Source organism: Aptenodytes patagonicus, chromosome 12 (genome assembly GCF_965638725.1).
Source record: "Aptenodytes patagonicus chromosome 12, bAptPat1.pri.cur, whole genome shotgun sequence".
Classification (NCBI taxonomy): Eukaryota; Metazoa; Chordata; class Aves; order Sphenisciformes; family Spheniscidae; genus Aptenodytes; species Aptenodytes patagonicus.
The window spans coordinates 5,671,523-5,684,356 of record NC_134960.1 but is presented as its reverse complement, the minus strand read 5'-3'; the positions used below and the strand labels follow the sequence as shown (position 1 = coordinate 5,684,356).

The following is a 12,834-nucleotide window of genomic DNA, read 5'->3' as shown; positions in this document are numbered from 1 at the left end:
TTTGAGGGATTTAGCCTGAAACTCAGGGGCCTGTGCAATATTCTCCATTAATGTTTATAGGGGTGAAATACTTGAGCCCTTTCATGGTATTATTCATACTCTTGCCTAAGAATTCGCTGGACTGCAGTCAGTGAAGGCTTTGGTGTTTGTCCCACTCACAGCTGTAGGTGGCCAGATTTGGGGACATTGGTGAAAGAGCTTTGGGTGTTGAGATAGGTCCTCATTCACCCATCTCCAAAAAATTTTCCCTGGGAGCAGAGGTGTCCTGCCAAGCCTGTTGGCAAGGAGAGATTTTGCAGAGGGCTCCGAAGGGTAATTTGGGATGTGCTGCCCTTCCCATGCCCATGGGCACCACTGAAATGTCTCTGTGTTAGAGGGAGGCGTCTTCTAGGGGAGAAATAAAGCTGGTAACTTGGGGCTGTTAAAAGCTCTGAGACACTTTCTGTAGGAGGAGGGAGACCTTGTTCTGGCCAGATCCCAAACTTCAGCCTGCCGGCTGGCTCCCTTAATCCACATTAATGCATGTGGATAGCCGCGGTACTCCGGCTCTGAGGGGCTCGATGGCTCATCAGGGAGCGACTCCTGTGCATGCCCTCAGTGTAACGGGCTGGTAAAAATCACTGTGTAGATCCTCCATGTTCACAGCATGTTTCCAGCTCTGCTCCTGCTTTTTGAATGGGTGCAGTGGGTCCTGCACTGCCTGATGCTCTGGAAGGCGCTTCTTGGCTGTTTGTCCTGCTGTTCCATTTATAAGGTAAAAGAAAAGTAGTTAGCCTTCTCCTTGCTGTGGTTGATTCCCCACCCCCCCTTTTTTTTTTCTCTCCTTCCTTTTTTTTTTTCCCCCAAAGGAGCGTGTTAGGAAAACTTATTCCTTGTCTCTGCCACCTCGTGCCCTGGCCCGGTTCCCCCTGAACTCCCATAAACCACGGAAACATCTGTTGAGTTTTCTGTGTGTGATGGAGTGGGAGCTCGAGGGAGGAGGATTGCGAGGGAAATCCAGAGCTGTTTTCAGTGTTCATTCCCCCTGGACCCCTGTGAGCATCCCTGGGGAAGACAGCAGCCTTTCCCCAGCGGCACCAGCCCCAGAAGGGGAGAGGCGTGAGACGGGGTTAATTTTGCAGAACAAGCCTGTGCTGCCGTTGCATCCGAAAGCGGTCGGGGCTCCGCCGGTTGGTTTTGAATAAGGTAAGCGTAGTGCGAGGGAACGGCGGGGGAAGCCTGCGAGCGAGCAGGGCTGCCCGGTTCCAGGGGAAGGGTGGCCGGGGCGGGCGCAGCGCGGTGGTTTGTCTCCCTCAGGCGGTACCTGCCCGCAGCGGCCCCGGCCCCGGCCCCGGCCCCGGCCCCGGCCCCGGCCCCGGCCCAGGTGGGCTGCGGCAGCCCCGGGCTGCGCGGCGGCGCCGGCCCCGGCAGAGGTGCTGGAGCAAGGCGGTTATACGAACGCGCGAGTGGTTTGTTGGAAACGAAGAGTTTAATTTATTAGAAATTAAGATGGGAGGTTTTGCTCTAATTGGGCAGTTTAATGGCAGTTTTAGGGTGGCCGCCTGCTCTTGCGGGATGTGGCCAACCGCTTCTGGATTAGCAGTCCCCGTGGCAGGTTTGACCCTTCTGCTCTGTGTCAGTCATATTCTGGCAAAGCTTGTGCGTGTGGTTTAGTTGCAAAGCTCTGAAAACCAGAAGCGCTGGGAGGAAATAGCGACTTTTCCCTAGGATGGAGCATCGTCCCCAGCCTGTCCCGGTGGGCAGCCCCGGCACCGTGCCCCTCCCAGCTCCTAGTATGGGATTTTGGTGCTGCTCCGGCTCTCCGGGATGGTGTTGGGGACCGGCAGTGACCTCCAGCTCTGCCGCCACATCTGCGCTGGGAAAATGCCATTAATGTCACTGAAAGGTTTTTCCTTCTCTCTCCTTCCCCCCAGGACCTGCAGTCCAGGCGAGCTGTGCGGCTGGTCTTATTCCCGACTTTGCAAAACTGGCTGAGCCAAACCCAGCAAACGCTGAATTACTGTATCTACATGGCTGTGACTATGAGAATTAGCTTAGCTTTATTTAATAAGGAGGTGACCATAATTGTACTTCCAAGGCAATACGTATACCTGAAGAAGAAGGAAACTAAACATAAAGCCAGCCTGAGTGCCTTATTCAGCAGAAGCATATGGACAGGCTTTATTGCATCCAGTTGCGTAGTCAAATCCATTTAATTATTTAGTTCCCTTCAGGGTGATCAAATAAACTCCGAGCTGTTTCAGGAGGTGGATGTGGCGCAAATGCAGAAGTAGCAAGTGGATATTAAACGGTGTTTGGTGTCGGAGCTAGGTGTGGTAACACGCGCGTCTCGTGGCTAGGGGTGCTTTGAGTTTGTTTGTGAGCTGCTAGCGTATAACCGAGCTGCAAGCAATGGAAGCTTTAAAGGGATGAAGTGAACCAGAGCTCTGGAGACGGGGCTCAAAGAGAAAACAGCTTTTATAAGATGCTTTCAATATTTTGATAGTTAACATCCTAAGGGGAGGGGTTTGTGCCCTACAATAAAACTTTACGGCAGAAACCGTTCTTTATGAAGTTCTGTAGGTTCGTTATTATTTTTTAAACCCCAGAGATGATTTAGTTTCTATTTTTAGGCCTATGGCATATCCTACTAACGTTACCATAACAGCTGTGAAGAATGTTGGGTTTCGTTGCTTTTCCGGTCTTGTTTGACTTGGTTTTGACATCCCATTGAACATGGGTCACAGCATACACCTCAGCCTGCATTTCAGCGTAGGTTCCTATGAGCTAAGGGCTGCATGGGTCTGTCTTCTCTCTGCTTGCCCCAATAACTTTTGAACTTGGCCCATTTCAGCCAAATTTGACAGAAGGACGACGACTGTGCAGATAATTAGTTTCATGTGAACTTTAGATATCAGGGGGCAGGTTAAGGGAAAAAGAGCCTTTTTGATATCCATGGTGCGGCACGAGCTCACACTGCCATACACATGCCTTTGCCGTATCAGCTGCTTCAGAGCTTGCCTGAAGATTGTCCTTTCTGAGATTTTCTGTTTCTTTTTTAATTGCAGTGCTAGGGAGGCTTTTAAAACGTTTTTGACCCCCAGGCCAATAATCTAATTCATTTTGGGGGTTTTCTAATAAGGAAAGCTGATGTTGGAAGGGTGAAACTTGCACTGCCGGATTTGTAACTGCAACACACAAACTCTCCCCTGTAGGTAATCCAGTTACACACAGTGGAAATTGCATTCAGCCTGGGCCGGGCAGAGGTGGCTCCCATGGGCTCACCCAGACCCTGGTGACTGGTGAACAAGGCAGAAGCCTGCGATTCACCGCGCTTCTCGCTTTAGCTGCTGAGAGAACCGGCTCCTGGGGGACAGAAGGGTCTCCGAGAGCCGATTTAAGAGCCGTTACGTTGAATACGGTTCGGGTTCTGCAGGGGCTTCAGTGCGGGTCATGCACGTGTGTGTTCTCTGGAGAGCTAATGGCAGAGAAAGGCAGAAGATCTATTTAGTGTCCAAAATACCTGCAATTTTTTTGTTTTTTCCTCATCTTGGCTGTGTAATTTGCACATAGTAACAGTGGCAGTGATCATCATAAGGTCCTGCGTTTTGGGGTGCAAATCCGCTTAGTCTGAAAGGCTGCCTTGCACCTCCTGAGCATGCAAGAACGCAAATGAAGGCACCAGGGAGTGGGGAGGCTTTTACTCTTTTTGATGCCAAAACACTAATCTTGGAAGTCCTTTTTAGAGTCTGGGGGGCTAGCAGAGCACTTTACCTCAAAGGTGGAGGAGAACTGGCAGGTCGCTTTTCTCATCTGTCATCCATGTGGTCCTTCTTGCAGGACACCATGATGATGTTCTGGCTCTTTGTGCTGCTGGTGGTGGGCTGGAGTAACACGTCGGTGGGTAGCGGATGATGACCTGGGGTGAACCGGCAGCATCGGTGACTGCAAACTATAGGATAAATGACTCCTTTATACAGAAATCTCAGCATAATTGGTAATTACAGATTGATTACAGGGGTCCATCGATTCATTAGAGATGCAGTGGTCTCTAAGGAAAAAACTGATAAATAAATGCTGCAAAATGAGCGGTTCAGGAGAGAAAATGACAGTTTTCTAGACAAGGTCCTGAGCAACCTGATCTAACTTTGGTTAGCCCTGCCTGGTGGTATCTCTGTGTCTGCAACCCCCTGCTCAAGGACCTGCCCAGTGGCTATGGGTATGGTGGTGGAGCCCCGGTTGTCCTCGCTCTGGGCTTTGCGTAGGTCGAAGTGAGTGCTGAGGTCTCCCTACTGCCATGAAGGGCGTTGCTGCAGGAGGGCCACTAGCCACTGCTGGTTTAACTGCATTGTTTCACTCTGGTGCTTCCCGTCGCCAGCTTTTCCGAAGAGATGACAGCAGCCTTTAGATCAGATTGACGAGGAAAATTTACATTGATACCTTTAGCCTTTGCCAAAAGACCACTCGGCCCATCCCCAAACCAAAGCACAGCCCCCAGAGTTTGAGCTCGGGTTTGCACGAGGGCGTGCTGGAGCAGAGGAGAAGCAGATGTGCAGCCGCCGCGACGATGGAAATGTGTTTCTCGTTGGGAAGAACCAGGCGCTGGGACCGGGATCCCTTGGGACTTGTCCCAAGCCGTGCTTTCTGAGGCAAGGAGCATCTGCGCTGCGGAGTGGTTCCCCTCGGCTTGATGGGCTGTCAGTGCATCAGCGTATCGGGGGGCATTTGCCCTTGTAAAGCTGGGAGGGGAGCAGAGGGATTGGCTGTGCAGAGGGCTGATGCAGCGGGGCTTTCGGCTGCTTGTGTTAGCCGGGCGGGCAGCTGCATCTGGGCAGGAGGAAAAAAGAGAAAATGAGGAGCAGATGGAAGAGCCGAACTGCGAGTAGGCTTTGCAGCTGACCTTTCAGTGGAGGCGGATCTTCCCATTATGTAGCTGTTTAATGGAGTCAAATAATGTATGGAGGGGAGAAGCAACGGTTGGGTGATGCTTTTAGCAGCCTTGCCACCGTCCCTTCCCCTGCCCCACGCGGGGATGGTTTTATACTTACCTTCAGACTACTCAGCTGTCCTCCTACATGATATTTCTCCTCTTTTCCAATGAGATGCTGCATTTGTGGTTCACCAGAACCCATTCCCTTCCCTCTTCCCATCTACCGGAGAGGCCTTTTGAAGCCAAAGTCTCTGTTTCTTGAGAGTTTCATCTGCCTCTGCTACTCTTCCCTCCCTAAAATAGGTCTCTGCTATGCTACTACGTGACATCCCGAAAGGAGGGTTGTCACTTCAAGTGGGAAGAAACCAAAAGAATGAAGTTGATTAATGAGGGGAATTACTTCATGTGCATGTCTTCATTAATAAAAAGCAGAGCATGGAAGAGGCTTTGCAGAAAAAAAGTATGATATGAAACAGAGTTGTCTCCTATTTTATACATTTTCCTTAGAATATTAGCATCTATTTTTAGCTGAGCAGAGTGTTATTCATTTCGTTCCTCCAGCATATAATGTTTGCCTTCTGAATTTTGTAAATCACTCGTGTTGCCTGAAAAAGCCCAGGCATTGTCCTGCCCGTCTCTCTTAATGGTGGGAACTCTTTGGGAAGGCGGGGAGAAAAGGGCTTCAAGTTCTGCCTGCTTAGAAGTAACGCAGCTTGTTACTCAAAATAATTCAATATTGAGTAGTAGCATCCTTTTCTAATGATGGGTAACTACGCCAATATAATCAATTAATGGACTTACGGTAAAGGAGAGACACAGCTTAGGCGTTGCTCAACGCTGGCCCACCTTTCGGGGAATAATTGCTCAGTGAAAATTGAAATACTCTTGTCCAGGCCATTCTCATGTATTTAAAGTCCACCTCACGCTAAGGAGCGGTTGAAGATGCTGAGCTGCTTAGCTCCAGAAACTTTATTTTGGGAGCCCTGCACAGTGAGCTAATATCTTCCTTTGGCTACAGTGTTGTAAATCCAGAGTTACCCACTGAAGTCAGCTGTAATGCCTGTAGCCGGAAATGAACTTGTAAGGATGATAAACTCTGTTTTTAATTAATTTTCAAGACATAAAGTGAAGCCAAATGTTTTTTCTGAGCTGATGTCTGGGAGAGGGGTTGGAGGAGCACATGCAGAAGGGAAGTTGGTTCCTTGGCTTGCACGACCCCAGTGCGGTGGAGCAGTGTGACAGGGGCTTTGGTGGCAGCTCTAGACCTTGGCCATAACCAACGGAGTTTGGGGTTTTCTCCCCTCAGCAGTTAAGAGTTTCAAGTAGTGTAGATAACTTAGCAAGGGAAAGTCTGTGCAAGCTGTTTGTGTGTGACCCAGAAATGTATTACGAATGCAGACAGGCTGATGTGTGGGAAATGAGGAACACGTGCCCAAGCCCGTTCCTGGTGGCAGTTTCTCCGCCCCATTGTGGTCCCTCGGAGTTTACCAGAAAGCTCCACGACATGCACTTAGCCAGGCGTTTTAGAAATGGCAACACCATAAAACTAGATGTGACGCTAATAATAAACTGCTTTTACAGGAGAACCGTAGAAGTAACTTGGAATTGCACTGCCTGATGACTTGATGAGTTGCCTCCATCTACGCAATTATCTCCCAAGTCCTGCTTGGGCACGCTCAGGGTGCAGCCTGGGAGAGTCGCAGAAGGAGCTGTGCGTAGCTTGAGATTGCTCTGTGCCCAAACCAGAGCAACAAACGGTGGTTTAACTCTTCAGTAGGGCTGCCAGAAATCCCATGTGAGATATGGGAGACCACGCTACGTGGTCAGATCTCATGGGCTGTAGGGAAGAGCGTGTGGATCTCAGACTTTCACTGTTTTTTCGCAGTAGGCGGATGCTTCCCAGACCCTGGGTGGTAGCTCATGCACAGACACGGAGTGCCTGTACATTGCATGGTTGTTTTGGTTGTGCGTGCACAGAATTAAAAAAAAAAAAATTGTATTTAACATCTGGCATCGCTAGACTTAGATATTTTCATATGCTGTGTCATGTGATCAGTATCTATCCCCAAAATGAAGGCTTCTGTTGGTAAGCTGGCTATTTAGTTTTCTTAGCTAGGTTCATCTAGGTCATAACTGTAATTTAGGGTTCGGTCCTGTGTTTGTTCTCTTGAGTATCTTTACTCATAAATATTCAGACTTCAAGGAGCGTCTCCTGTGAATGAAGTAATTTGCACATGTACTTCTCCCAGTAAGAGCCCAAAAGACAGAAGTAACAAATACTCATTTTACAAGGCAAACTTTGTAGTTCTAGTCTTTTTTATTTTAATATCAGTTGTGTGGCAACTCTAGGCAATGATTATTTGCCTAGGGGAAAACCTCTTTAAGCAGGGAAAGCAGATCCAGTGTATTTTCCTGCTATGTCTGTTTACTGGCTCTCTGATCTGGAGACAACAATGATTTTGTAAAGACCAGCTCTTCATGGCAGCAGTTTATTTTTCTTTTGATTTAGAGGTAATTCTTCCATGGGGAAAATAAAAAGTTGTCTTATATCCCACCCAGTAGAGGAATTGCAGATGCATGTGTTTATCTTCTGCCCTTCCAGTGTTTCTGGCCAGGGAGAGGAGAGGGCCTGGTGAAGGTGCTGATGAAAATGGCAAGGAGAACATCTCTGCACAGGCAGGTTTCTGATACAGGACGTGCACGGCTTATCCCAAGCTGGCTCGTGCAGGGGGAGGCTTGGTGATGAGGATGGATGGTGAAAAAGGTCCTTCACCACCCAACGCCTGGTTGAAGCAGGGCTTTGGTTTCTGGCTTCTCGTGCTGCTTTTCCTCTGGTTCCCTGCTTTGAGTGCAAGTGCAGCTGGTGCATCTGCATCTTGGTTTCCAGCGCATTTGGGTGCAGCCGCATGGTACCGAGGCTTGGCTTGTAGGCAGAGGGAAACTGAGAAAAACCAAGAAGTTTGCTCATTAACCACAGAAGAGAGGTAATCCAAACAGCAGCTGTCAACCAGGGATGGCACTGGTGGGGGAAGAATACAAAGGCAGTAAGAGGCTGAAGTGTTCGCTTGAAAGGTCGATATTCCTCCAAAACAATTGCTTGCCAACTTCAAAACTGCGTCCCCACCATAGAGGCCGTCTCCTCTCTCATAGTTGGACATCAGACAAAAAATATCCAAAACCCAATTGGGCACCAAATGCTTGAAACAAGCAGTTGCACAGAACACGTGGAACTCATTTAGGCCTCAGAGATTTGGGGGAAGTCGGGGGATTCTTTCTTCCATAAAAGCACTTTGTTGTTTTGGAAGAAAACTGGTGCAATGTGATGCACAGATGAGTGAGCTCTTGCTTCTCAACTGATGCTGAGCAGCAGATAAACTGATCAGACATGCTGGGGCGCTCCTTGCAGAGCGCTGCTGGCCCAGGAATCGAGGCAGTTGGCTGCAGTGACTCCTGCTCTTCCCTTTGCATCGGGAGGAGCGAATGAACCGGCTCTGTTGTGGCCTTTCTTTGTGTTTTATCTGAGTAAGCTTGCTCGCAAACCCAAGCGGTGCCCGTGCAGCTCCAGCTCAGCATTTGCTTTCCGCCCCTTTGGACCAGTCAGTGTTCCATTTGCTTCCAGGCATTTTTTCTTGAGCATCTTTGAGAAGACATCCAGTAAAACAAGGACGGAGCTCTGCGAACAGATGGAAGGAGGCGCATCTTGTGCTTAAGGAAAAGGAGAAAAGGTGCCTTATCTCCACAATGAAGCCCTGATGAACGTGGTTGGCATGTCCGGGAAGAGAGCTGGGAACTGAAGTGCTCGGGTGAGCCCGCGCTGGCAATGCAAAGGAGGGGCTGAACAGTGGGCAGGGCCAGGCGCTGCCCCAAAAACATTCTCAGGATAGCGTTTGGGGTTTTTTTTCTGATTTTTTTTGGTTTGGTTTGGTTTCCCAAGGATTTCAGAAACCCTTACAATTATTTGTGCCCCGTGCTGGGCTCCTGTCACAGAGGCTGTCTGTGCGCAGCCACTGGATGCCCTGTGCGGACCAGCCCAGCCGCCGAGGTAGCTGCTCCCTTGCAGAGCCCCGCAGTCTGGTTTGCATTATGGGTGAAGTTTTTAGCAAATTACTGCTCCTTTCTGCTCTGTTTCCATCAAAGAATGGGCAGAGGCTGCCCAGCAGTCTGAAGACAGATTTTTTTTTTTTTTTTTTGTAATAGAGCACAGATTTGCGTTTTTTTGGTTGGTTTGTTAACACACGCTTGGCCCTTATCAGGCTGCTGCTCTGCATCGTTTGCCTGACACCTCTGTTGGGGGATTTATTGCTGTCAGCTCGGGCTGTGGGACGCGGTTCCACCCCAAGAAAGGTTTCAGAGGAGCTTTTGGGGGTTTGGTGATGCTGAGCCCCACCAGATGCTGTGGGCAATGCCTGGGCTGCGCTCAGGTGGCCTTTTGGGAAAGAAATTTGGGAGAGGAGTGAGAGCTGCTGCAGCTGTGGGGGCTCTGAGGGCAAGGGGGGATCAACTCGCCCCACTGCCTGGAGCAGCCCCATTGGGATCCCCCCAAAGACTGGGGTCAGATGTTACATGCAGGGCTGTGGTTTGCAGAGAGATGGATTTTAGGAAATGCCTAATTGCCTTCCCCGGTGAAATGAAATAGCGTTTTTTTGCTGAACAAGGAGAGCCTGGCTCTGAGGCCATGCAGGACGGCGGCAGCAAATGCAAGAGAGGAGGGAGAGAACCAAACCAGAAGATGGTTTCCCATTAAACTCTCAAAAACTCAGTGGCAGTGAATTGTGCCCCAAAATTTTGTACACCCAGCTGTCGCCAGACATGGGGTAATACACATGTATAGGCAGAAGTGGCCGTGCCTGGGTTTCAGAGTCCTCTTGCATCTTGTGCTATACCACGTGTAGGGTTTGGTCTATCGAGGGAAGTCGAATGAAAACGCTGTGCGACGTCTTTTGTTACACAAGTCCTTCCTGCTGTGCTTTAAATCCAGAGCTGTCCCAAATGGGAGCTGCCACTGGTAATAGTAATTTCTCTTACCTGCTGCTCTCATGATAAATGTGCTAGTGAAGCCTGACATTTAAAGTAGTTTTTGATCCAGGAATACAACTTAATGGCTAAATAAATATCTGCGTCTGGCTTATCTTTTACTTCTGTGACATCTTGCCGCCCTCTTGGAGAAGACTATAAATCAGCTGATGCTTGTGTGCAGAAAGCTGTGGTCTCGGTGCCTCGCTGTCGGCCTCAGTTAGGATGCAGGTGCCATCAAGGCTGATTTTGGGGATGGCAGCAGCCCTGGGGAGGTTAGAGCAGCCCCCAGGCTACCTGCCACCACGGCCTGGGGGGACCTGCCCTGCCAGAAGTGCTTGTGTTTGCAAAAAGGTATTAGCTAAATCACAAAGGTTGGATGTATTTAAAGCGTAACTCATGCAAAACTGGGACCTCGGTGAATGTCATGTGTAAATGGTTTCCTTGTTAAATCTGGCAACAGGGTATTTATCAAGACTTGCTTTGGAGAGCTGCACTTTTTAGTGGTTTTGAAAATAATAAGAAAAAAACCCCCGGCATTTTATCGATTTACCCAGAAAATATGTTTAAAAGACCTGTATCCCTTGTGGGGCAGCCAAGCTAGTTAAGCTTTCCTCATTTCAAATATTCTTTGCTTCCATTTTTTAAACAAATACACTGATGTGTAGAATAACAAGTGTAAATTATTTTCCAAATTAAAACAATTAGTCTTACAAACATTAAAAAAATCACGCCTCATCAACATTGCTGTTTTGTGCTTATAAGAGAACTGCAGATGCTGTTTGCTTTTTAAAAATGAAGAAAAAGCTATCACCTAGTAATGAAAAGGTAGTTTTTGGGTTTGCATGCAGTCATGGACCAAAGGGGAATTTGAGTTGGGACAATACTGAAATAGCTTTTTTCAGACAAAGAAATAGAGAAAATTATTAGCAAAGGATTGTTAATAATTATGTTCATGCTGAAAATTTTTTATTTATTTATTTTTAAGTGCGGGGCTGTTCCCCTGTGCAGCAATCCCATCCCATTCCAGTGAGACCATCCACGCTATATATAGTTAAACATGAAGCTATCATGATTTTAATGATCTTAATGCTTAAATACAGCAGCTCCTGGTAGGAACGTTTCCAATGCTGTGTCGTGCCGCAGGCTGACGCGATTTCAAGGTCTCATACTGGGGACCCCAGAGGTCAGGGCAGATGCAGGAGGAACCTTCAACCAAGGACTTGTCTAGGCTCACAGCCGTTGCAGTCGGTGTGGGCGCAGGATAATTCCTCGTATGACCAATTTCATACATAGTCTATCTCTTCACAGATACTTAAATGCTGTTATTTGGAAGGTCAAATGATTACTGTAGCAGAGGTGGTATTGGATGGAGTAGAAACTTGCTTTTTTATAAGGGCTTCTGGTCCTTCTGCACTGAGGACTTTAGGGAAGGAGGGGGTAGCAGCAATTGGGGACAAGGACGAGGTGACATCCCAGAGCACTTCTTGTACTCAATTCATTGACAGCACCAGTGGTTCTCAGCTGCTATTTAGAAGACACATTTCATTTCTCAGTCCTTCTCCTCTTTTCCTTCAGCTGGGAAGCTCGGAGGAGCCACAGCGACCTGGCTGCCTTTCTCCACTTTCCTTGTGACGGGTCTGGCAGGGCGTGCTCGGCCACAGCTTCTGCCAGAGCTTTCTTCTCATACAAAAATGTGCTGAGGAACTGCATCGCCAGCAGACACGGTCCCGCTTGCGAAGATTTACAGCGTAGCCTATAGGAGAGGATGGTCCCTGCTCCCTGGCTGCGCTGCAAACCACGCCACCTAATGACCCAGGGCCTTTGCAGGGATACTAAAATATTGTCGTGCTCCTTTGTTCTGACACTTTCTTCTTTTTTAAATGTAAGATTTTACCATTTTTCGAAACCACAGAGACAGAGATTGAAGGCAGCCCTTTGAATTTGTTAGAATTTTACTGCAGGGTTCCTTCCGAACCCTGTGCTAATTTTTAGCAGAGCAGGAAACATTAAAAATAACCACGAGAGAAGATTTCCCAACTCAGAACGATTGTCCTCCTCTGGCTTTGTTTTCACTAGATATTTTCCCCCCTTAAAATTCCTGTAACCCTGATAGAGCAAGTACATCCGTGCCGGCAGCAGTAATGGCACCAGAGGAGGAAGGCAGAGGGCCAGTTAGCCAGGCTGGCACCTAGGCTTGCAGTGAGCAGGGGTAAGGGATGTACGGGGGAAATGCTTATTAATTATTGGAAGAGCTTTTGCATGTGAATCGAAGCTTGCAAGCTCCATGTCTTCCCACTTTGGTGAACCTAAAACTGTTCCCAAGCCTTCAGCTGCTCTCAGCGTTGGGTGAATCTCACTTTTGCAATGAGAGGTGACATTTTGGTACTACATCCCAAGACTTTTGAGCTTCTGCTGTGAAACAAAAAAAAAAATATCGGAATTTGTTTTAAAACTTATCTGAATGTAGCCCCTTCCTCTGAAGCTGAAATGTTGCATGACCAAACCAAGGCGTTCAGCAAGAGTGCATGATGTAGTAACAAGCTCTGCTCAAGCACCAACGTCTGATCTGACTTGTGTCTGCATTCTCAGCATCACTGTATAAATATATATCATTAAATAATATATCATTAATGTACACCATAAAATATATATCATTATATAAATAATGTCCTCACCCAGGTGATGGCGGTGGGGATGCACCATGGTTTGGGTCATTACGCCCGCAGGAGCACCGTGTGCTTACATTACGTTACGCTACATTTGTGAGGCGTAAAACCAAGGCGAGTAATTGCAATTACCGCTCACCCCTGCTCGGTGTTGCCAGCCTCTCCTGCCCTGGCAACCTGAGGGCTCCAGCCAGAGGGTCTGGACATATTTTCTTTTTCAAACTGACAGCAATGTTTCGTCTT

General features: G+C 48.2%; 1 protein-coding gene across 1 annotated transcript in view; it reads left to right on the top strand.

Moving 5' to 3' along the window:
- COL23A1 (collagen type XXIII alpha 1 chain) overlaps nucleotides 1-12,834 on the top strand; it is a 194,436-nt gene that overhangs the window by 149,366 nt on the left and 32,236 nt on the right. The window lies entirely within an intron of this gene.